Source organism: Mustela nivalis, assembly GCF_964662115.1.
Source record: "Mustela nivalis genome assembly, chromosome: 14".
Classification (NCBI taxonomy): Eukaryota; Metazoa; Chordata; class Mammalia; order Carnivora; family Mustelidae; genus Mustela; species Mustela nivalis.
Genome location: NC_139033.1, coordinates 55542986 through 55551117, shown reverse-complemented (window position 1 = coordinate 55551117; position 8132 = coordinate 55542986). Strand labels below are relative to the sequence as shown.

Genomic DNA, 8132 nt, shown 5'->3' with positions numbered 1-8132 from the left:
GATGTAATGCAGAATTGCATAGGAAGAGATAACTAGATCTTTTCTGCTTAATGTTCATAGTAAAATAATCAAGATACTGTTAAATAGGTTAGTACTCTAATCTGGCAAGGTAGGAACTGCACGAGTCAGAGTCTTAAAGGACCTGGGTTTTAGTTTCTCCTTTGCCATTAACTATCTATGTCACCGGATTTAAATTTCCTTATCAAAAATAACAAGGAGATTGCCCTGGAGATGCTGTATTGTATTTTTCATCTCATATATTCTTCAATTTTGGAACCCATGAAAAATATCTAGCTAAACTTAATTAGGAATTAAGAAGATGTTTTCTGAAAAGCAGTGAGCCATCTCAGATTTGTACTATAATCTAGCAGACACTCAATTTGTACAACTTGTCTGTAAGTAGCACTGGCAAAATCTTTTAACAGTGTTAAAACAGCTTGTTTTAACAAGCTTTTTTTTTTTTTAAATCCTGAGGGCTTCCGATTAGCAGTACTAGGGCACCTCGGTGGCTCATCGTTACGCATCTGCCTTCAGCTCGGGTCATGATCCCAGGGTCCTGGGATCCAACCATGCATCAGGCTTCCTGCTCAGCGGGAAGCCTGCTTCTCCCTCTCCTACTCCCCCTGCTTGTGTTCCCCATCACTGTATCTCTCTCTGTCAAATAAATAAATAAAATCTTTTTTAAAAAATCGGCAGTACTTTTTTTTTCTTTTGATTTAAGATTCTTCCGAATGTTGAGACAGAGAATCTCTCTCTGTCTTTGTGTGTAACCTTTTATTGTGGCTTATATGTGATATAATGAACTTCCTATATATTCATCTTCTCATCTTGGGAATTATCAGCATTTTGACAGTCTTGAAACCAGTAGCTTATAAATGCTTACATTTCACTCTTCTAGACAGAGACTTTTTCCCAAGTAAACTTTGGAGCTAAGTTAGGTCTCCCTTGCTTTTAGGGTTTCAGTTGCCTGCATATGTTTATTTAAAATTGTTCTTTTCGGCATCAAAAGAAGTTACAACACTGTGAAAACTAAAACTTTATATTAGCAATTATGGGCAAACAATTGTATTTAGGCATTCATATTTGTACATGTCAAGGTAGGATGAGTTATGCAGTAGTAACCTACACCCCCCAAATCTGGGTCTTACAACAATGCTGATGGTTGTCTTGGCCCTCTGCTCAGCCTCTCCCTCCTCAGGGACCCCTGCTAAGGGAGCAGTTACTGCGCTCTATGTTGGCAACATTGTCACAGAAGGATAGACAGCAGGGTAAATAGAGAGCAGCACTGTCTCTTTAAGCTTCTTTGTGGAATTAAGGCCTGTCGTTTCTAGTCACAGGTCAAAGAAAGTCACATGGCTAAACATATTACAAGGGGATGGAAGAATGCAAAACTGCCATGTGTCTGAAGAGAACCAGAAAAATTTGGTGGCTAGAACTAATGACTATCACAGCATTGTGATAAATACAACATCTCGTCTGCCTTTGAACTTTATGTGTTAACAGCTCAGGCATCAAGACCCATTTACCTTTTAAGACCAAGTATTGGCAGTGTTACTAAAATTAAGCTTAGTGTTTTCTTAACTCTTGCTTATTTTATTTATTTATTTGTTTATTTAAGAAAGAGAAATACATGTGCATACAGTGTTGGGAGGGGAAGGGTTGGGGGAGAGGGAGAGGGAAAGGGAAAGAGAACCTTTTAAGCAGCCTTCACGCGCAGTGCTGGCCTGGATCTCCCGACCCTGAGATCATGACCTGAGCCAAAATCCAGTCAGATGGTTAAATGACTGAGCTACTCAGGCGTCCCAGCACTTGCTTATTAAATCCACTTTTAGATCAGATAATTAGAAAACATCCTCAAGAGAGAAAATGCCAATTTCTAGAATTGGATTCCTGGTTCTTTCTGGAAGATAGACTTTTTAGTTCTCTCAGGTGATACAGTGTACCAGGGAAGAGGCAGAATAATTGCTGTAGGAAGAGTGGAAGAAGGGGTATTGTACGGTACTTTTAGACATCTCTAGAAGTTGCATATGAGACTTCGGTCATATTTATCAACTAGAACTTCATTGCAAGGGATATTGGGAAACATATCTTCATTCCAGCAGTCTGTGTGTCTGCTAACAATCGGGGGACTGAAAACTGCAGAAAAGTTGGGCATGAATATTGAGTGACACCTCTTAGTCTGCTTTACGTATCTTAGAAGAAAACTCTGTTGCTTGAGGTGGTCTCTCTGTTCTGGTATGAAGAGAGTCTAAATTACCTCTTAGCATTTCCTTCTTTCATTTTATACCCTTTTGTACTTGAGTTTCTGCTCCATTAATTGGTTTAGCCCAAACCAAGATTTACTCGTGTGTTCATTTATTAAACATTTTATTGATGTCTGTGTACTTCAGGTATGGCCCTAGGTATTGAAAAGACACAAAAATGAAATGTATAATTAATGCCCTCAAGGAGCTCACATTTTGACAGAAAGAGATGTGTAAGTAAGTAGTAACAGTACAGTGTGATAAATGCAATGTCGAAGTTTTTTGTCAGAGGTGTAAAGTATATCTACTAGAATGACAAAGAATGTTGGCTGTACCTTTTATCTCTTTTCTTCAAGTCCTGTGACTTGAAGACCCACACCTTGGCTCTGACTAAGCATTAACCATGACAGGGGTGGTGTCAGTCCAAACTCGGATATTCTTTCTTACAAGAATTTCCCAATTCTTCCCTATCAGTGAACAGAATGAAAGTTTTTTATTTTATTAATTTTTAAAGATATATTTATTTTAGAGAAGAGAGAGAGCAGACCCAGGTAGGGGAAGGGACAGAGGGAGAGGGAGGGAGAATACTCAGGAAGTCTCCCCAGTGAGTTGGGAGCTCACCAAGACCCTGACCAAGATCATGACCTGAGCCAAAGTCAATAGTCAGCCTATTAACTGATTGAGCCACCCAGGTGCTCCCAGTATGGAGGTTTTTTTTTTTTTTTTAAAAGATTTAATTTATTTATTTGACAGAGAGAGATGACAAGCAGGCAGAGAGGCAGAGAGAGAGAGAGGAGGAAGCAGGCTCCCTGCTGAGCAGAGAGCCCGACGTGAGGCTCAATCCCAGGACCCTGAGATCATTACCTGAGCCGAAGGCAGAGGCTTAACCCACTGAGCCACCCAGGCGCCCCAGAATGGAGCTTTTTAAAAACAAATCTCTAAGCCTATAACCGTAAAAGAGCAATATACATAACACTGTATGTACAGTGCTTTATGCCCTGGAAAATTCTTCTCATTACAAATCCCAGTTTTCCACATAATCCAGTTACCTAGTGTTGTGTTGTTGTTTTTTTTTAAATTTTAATTCTTCTATTTATTTATTTGAGAGAGAGAAAGAACCAGAAAGAGAGAGAGGGAGAGACAAGGAGCAGAGGCAAAGGGAGAAGCAGACTCCCTCTTTAGCCAGCCGGGAGCCCGGTGTAGGACTCGACCCTAGGACTCCAGGATCATGACCTAAGCCCAAGGCAGATGCTCTGTCCACTGAGCCACCCAGGTACCCCCCAATTACCTAGTTTTATGAAAGCCAGGTTTTCTTTTGAACATTTCTTTACGTGACAGTCTTTATATTGACTTACCAATGGTGTTTTGTTTTACTTGAAATCTCAAGTTTTTTTTTTTTTAATGTCTTTAAAAAGTTGATCTTTGATATTAGTGGTGCTTTAGGTGATATCTGCACAAAAGCTTAGATTGAAATGAAATTTTTATACCAAAAAAATTCAGGCTGGTTAAAGTGCTGTCAGCTTATACAGAATATATGGAATAAAATGAGATTAATAAAGCATTGATTCTGCAGCCCATCTCCTGGTATGTGGAAATAGCTATGTTTTTCAGACCTCTTCCTTGAAATGGTCTTTTCTCCTTGATTATTTTACCTGGAGCCCATTACTACCATTGAGCCTCCTCTCTGTTTGCTCTGTCAAATTTTGTTCGTTGTATGCGTTGAAAACACTTGGATTAATAATAGCTTCAAATTTTAATTCTTTACTGTCTTGATATCATAGATACTATTGGGACTGTCTCCCCAAGAAGTTTTCCTATAATAGGATTATAACATAGGTTTGAACTGTGGGGGTCCTCTTATATGCAAATATATTTCACTAAATACAGTCCAGTACTGTGAATGTGCTTTTTTCTTTTTTAAGATTGTAACATTTTCTTTTCTTTAGCTTATTTTATTGTCAGAATACAGTATATAACACAATACAAGATACATGTGTTGATCTAATGTTTCTGTTTTCAGTAAGTAAAGTTTCTGGGGAATCAAAATTTCTACACTGACTTTTTACTGCATGGGGGTTGGCACCTCTAATTCCCATAGTGTTCAAGGGTCAACTGTATTTTCAAAAGCGGAAGGTAGGAAGGGCACCTGGGTCACTCAGTTGATTAAGCATCTGCCTTTGGCTCAAGTCATGATCCTGGAGTCCCAGAATTGAGCTCCTCATCGGGCTCCCTGCTCAGTGTGGTGTCTCCTTCTCCCTCTGCCCCTCACCCCACTCATGTTCTCTCTCTCTCTCTCTCTGAAATAAATAAAGTGAATTATTTTTTTGTATTGATTATGATCTGTTCTGTGCCTAGTATTTATCCCTTTAGATTCTGTGCTTTGTTTTTTTTGTTGTAGTTGTTGCTGTTGTTTTAAGATTTTATGTATTTATTTGACAGAGAGACAGTGAGAGAGGAACACAAGCAGGGGGAGTGGGAGAGGGAGAAGCAGGCTCCCCGGTGAGCAGGGAGCCTGATGCAGGGCTGGATCCCAGGACCCTGGGTTCATGACCTGAGCCGAAGGCAGCTGCTTAACGACTGAGCCACCGAGGCGCCCCAGATTCTCTGCTTTGAATGACATATGTTGTAATAATGGGATTCCAAATAATATTTAATACTTTTCATGTCTAAAAATGAAATTAACACCTAGGATTTTTTTTTTAAGGTTTTATTCATTAATTTGAGAGAGCACAAGCAGGGGGAGAGGCAGAGGGAGAAGGAGAAGTGGACTCCCCAATGAGCTTAGAGGTTGACATGGGCTGAATCCCAGGACCTGGAAGTCATGACCTGAGCAGAAGGCAGATGTTAAACCTACCGAGCCACCCAGGCACCCCAATCCCTAGGATTTGATTGTCTTCCCTGTACATTTGTTTCTTTTTGACAGAGGTAGAAAATAGTTCTGAGTCATTATTCTGAAACAAATGGAACATGAGTCCCTTCTGTTTTTTATCTTTCTTGTGCCTGGAATGGTAGAGGGGTGCTTTTCACAGAGTAACAAGAATCTTTGAATTCCAGGGAGTAGACCAGCTATATAATATGAGTCCAGTGTAAAATGAAAAACATGGGACCACTTTTTATAAAAACAAAACAAAACAAAACAAAACTGTTGAAAGTTTCACTGAAGACAGTGATGGCAGAGCATTAAGCCAATGCAGGGCCCTTCTATGTGATGGCACAGGTCACAGGGTCCATGAAACTGCACTGTAAAGAACGCTTAGAATTATTTTAGCGCAGGTCCGCCCATTTATAGATAAGGATATGTTACCTTTATATGCAACCAAATGCTGGTAAATTATTCCTGTATGGCAGGATCAAGACCGCAGCATTAAAAAACTGATGCTTCTGAAAGTTTTAATTTTTGCTACCTTTAAATCTGAAGCCATAGGTAGTGTAATTTAAAATTACGATCAGTTTTTCTCAGTGGTCATAAAAGCAATGGTGTGGGTAGTTGAAATAAATAATCCCAAGGAATTTTATCCTGAATTATTTACTAATTCTCCATCCAACAAGGTCTTTTGTTTTTTAATGGATCAGTTTTTGTCCTGCTGCAAAATTTATTGGCTTAGATTTAAACTTCTTTGTTTTCTTGTAAATTCTCTGAGAGTTCTAATGGGCCTTGAAAGGACCTACAGGAAGGGGAATAAAGAGAAGCAAAGGGTCTTTATAAGCTCCAATGTAGATGCACAATTTACAGCGAGAGTGGTGCCTGTATTACTGTGGCAGGTGTCCTGTTGCGCATAGGACAAGTGGAAGTATAGGCAGCACGTATTTGTTGGGGAAAGCCTGCTGTATACACCGTTGTTGCTATAGTTTCAGCTGTTAATCACACCTTCTGCAGAATCACTTTAATTGTGACTGCTGATAGAAATAGATGGAAGCAACCTGCTGCTTAAGCGTGATTCATGATTAAATCACCTTAAAATTTGAATATTGACCCTATAATCGCTACTTTGGGGGGGCACTTTTTTGTTTCATTAGCTTACACAATTTTGTATGAGGTTTTTGCTCACAGACAATAAAATGCAAATAAGACCTGGCTCTAGCATTGCAGGCTCAGGCGAATACCTTGGATAGCCAACTGAAGAGAACTTCCAGATAAGTTTTATGAGTAAACAGATTGTTCGTAGCACTCGAGAATTGGGACTACAGTGAGGTTAAGGAGTTTGTAACGTAAACAGCTATAGTGTGGTAGAGCTGCCTCTCACATCACAGAAATCAGTTTAGCTGAGGAGCAACAGGAAGAACAGACGTCCTTCTAAATGAAATAGTTTGGGGGGTCATCCTTTACTGTTTTGCTTGGTGTGTGCAGTTGCGTGCTAGAAAAGCGGAATCCACTTTACCTAACTTTCTGTTTTTGAGTGACTTTTATTACACTTTGGTGTTTATCTAATGAGCCTTTTGCTTCTTTGGGAGCTGAGACCGGCGGTGTGGATTCTGGCCACCTCTTACCGCTGGGGTAAAAGCCGAACAGGAGATATTCCTGTTGGAGAATGTTGCCCTTTACAAAAGGCTTTGAAATCTATTAAGTGCTTTACATATGAAATTCAGAAATGTGACAAACACTTAAGAAATATGTATGATATATAAGGCCCAGTGGTAGACTGAGTGGCTGATAGAAAGATAGCCCGTAATGCCCCACCTTTAAGAGATTAGACATAAAAATAGCTGTTGTTAGAATAACAAATGTGATTCAGTGATTTAGTCATGGTTTGATAGTTAATAGGCCCTACCACTATGAATCAGACAGAGTCCTCAATGCCGTACTTGGTATTAGTTTACAAATAGCTTAGGCCTTGAAGAGCCCTTTAAAAGGATATTGAGGACCCCAGGAGGTGGTCCCTGTATGATCATTTTTATATCTGCTGCAGTAGGTAGATGATTTTGAAACTTTTTGGTAGCAGGAGTACATTTGCAGTTATCTTCTACCAAGCTTCAGCATGTGGGGCAGATAAAGGTGCGTTATGTGTTGGAAGTTAGGGAGGAGGGGGAGGTCCCTGGGGCTTTCCTTTTCCTTTCTCATTTCCTTGGCTAGCTGTTAAATTGGACCAAGGGTTCTATACCTCCAGCATGGGAATATTGTGTGTGAGAGAGTGAAGCAGGTGAGCATACTTGGAGATTTTCTACTTTACCCTAGCTTAGCTTTCAGTAATTTCTTTTGTGGCTCCTTATATCATAATTTTATAACATTTAAAGCATTGAAATACTTGTATTAATATTTTATCAAGTCCAGTTTCCTTTAAGTACAGTGTCATAGGTTTACTTTTATAAAAAGATTTAATTGCAACCAGAGGCCTAATTTTGTTTCTGAGGTTTACTTTTTCAGTTTTGTTTGAGTAAGAAAATGTAGCTGAAATTTGCAGCAACCTTACAAAAGTATTTTCATCATTAGACATCTAACTCAGGTTTTTTGGACAATTTGCTCTCTTTGCACACCTGAGAGTATATAAAATAAAATTTAGTCAAGGCTCAATCAAGGTAAGGTGCTGGAGGAAAGTAAGGAGCTGGAGGAAGACTCATTCTAGTTGCCAAAAGGAGGAAGAGTACTTATGATTTTGAGAAGGGAAGAGAATGGTCGGCAGCTAGCAGGAGTGAGACCAGAGCTTGGATGGAACTTTAAGCATCATTCCCTCACCTGATTTTTGTATGATATTGTGTTAAAGTGCTGTTGTTTGTCTGCATCAGGCAGCATTCTCAAGTTTATTTTGTTACATGGAACCATTTCTAATTTTTTGTCTTGAAAAAAAGGGTTGCAAGTTTCCTGTAAAGGTTCTTTTGTTGGCAAGTAAATCTTTTAAGTTTTATAGGTCCTGTCCTTAGGATGTTTTATTTGAGAGACAAATAAAAGTGGCT

At 39.4% G+C, this 8132-nt stretch overlaps 1 protein-coding gene across 4 annotated transcripts in view; it reads left to right on the top strand.

Annotated features, from left to right (window-relative positions):
* The window catches only part of GALNT1 (polypeptide N-acetylgalactosaminyltransferase 1), a 124252-nt gene that overhangs the window by 20606 nt on the left and 95514 nt on the right, over nucleotides 1-8132 (top strand). The gene's annotated exons all lie outside the window — the stretch shown is intronic.